Raw genomic sequence first — 1,581 nt, 5'->3', positions numbered from 1 at the left:
CTACCTTTGTGGCTCTCGAAGAACAGTTGAAGAAAGCTCAACGCATGATAGAAGAACAGGCTGCTCAACTGCAGCGGCTTGCTGCGCATGATGCAGAACAGGCTGCTCAACTGAAAAGGCGTGATGCAGAACTTGCTGCGCAATCCAAAGTTATTGCTGCCCAGGACGGCAAGATTGACAAATTCTCCATCGTGAAAGATTTTCTGAGGGAATGTGATCCGCGGTTTCAGAAGTTTGTTGCAAGCCATTAAGCTAAAGAGACAACTCCAACTCCATCAACATCTGCGTAAGGTACTCTTCACTTCTAGCTCATCTTATACAATCATCTGGATAACAACTAAGTTGTTATAGGTTTCAAATGGGATCATTTCTTTTTCTTTGTACCTTCGTTTTTTCAACTTGACAGAACCTTAAGGTATTGTGTTATAACACGGATCAATTCCAGATTTGAGAAGGATACAAGCAGACGAAGCCTAACTTGGGAAACGATTGGAAGAAGCCTTTCTTGTTGTTTTCTAAATGAATGTTTTTCTTTTTGTTATCTTTTGAACTTGGGGTTGTAATGAATATGATGTTTCTTTCTTTTTGTTATCTTTTGAACTTGGGGTTGTAATGAATATGATGATACTTAAGATGTGTTTTGTTTATGTAATATTAATTGTAGTTATTTTTATAATTGTTCAAATATAAGAATTAGATGTAAATCCAATTAAAGAGAATTTTTAAAACAAAATTCAAATATAAAATTTAAGATAAATCAAAATAAATATTTATATAGCGAAGTTATAAATATTTATATATAATATTATTTAAACACATAATCATAAATTAGTCGTAAAGTAGTCACTACATTTAGTGACTAATTGACGACTACATTTACGACTATACAAATAGTCTTAATGTAGTCGTAAAGTAATCACTAACTTAGTGACTACTTTACGACTAATTTACGACAAATTTACGACTACACAAAATTGTCGTAATGTAGTCGCCATTTGGCGACTAAAATTACGACTATTAATTTTAGCGACTCTCTATTAGCGACTACTGGTTTTAGTCGCTGTTTAGTCGTAACACACCTTTTAGCGACTAAATAATGACTAATAGTGTAGTCGCTATTAGCTTGTTTTCTTGTAGTGTATGTACCAGTTCCGGAATTCTGATTTCGACAAGGAAGCTGATGCGATATTTTTTTCACAGGTTCATTATCAATTGAATAATGGTGAATTGAATACAATTATTGATTTAGCTGAAAAAGAATTCATAGATTTTAAATGATGATATTTATGAATTCCACATCCAATAAATGTGGATTATTTTTAGGAAAGATATATTCTCCTCAAATTAATTTTGTTATTTTTTTACAGCTGTTAATTTTGTAATTATCCCCCTAAATACGTTAATTCATACATTATTTTGAGTCAACAATATTGATTAGGGATAAACAGATTTGGGTGATCACATTCCATTAAACACACAAACACCAAGATTAAGCATGCCAAATGGGAGTTACACTTGTCACTTTTGTTATCCAACAATACTATATATGTACTTTTTAACAAAAAAAAAAAAAAAAAAAAA

The sequence above is a fragment of the Camelina sativa genome, chromosome 15, assembly GCF_000633955.1.
Source record: "Camelina sativa cultivar DH55 chromosome 15, Cs, whole genome shotgun sequence".
Taxonomy (NCBI): domain Eukaryota; kingdom Viridiplantae; phylum Streptophyta; class Magnoliopsida; order Brassicales; family Brassicaceae; genus Camelina; species Camelina sativa.
This window is presented reverse-complemented; position numbering follows the sequence as displayed.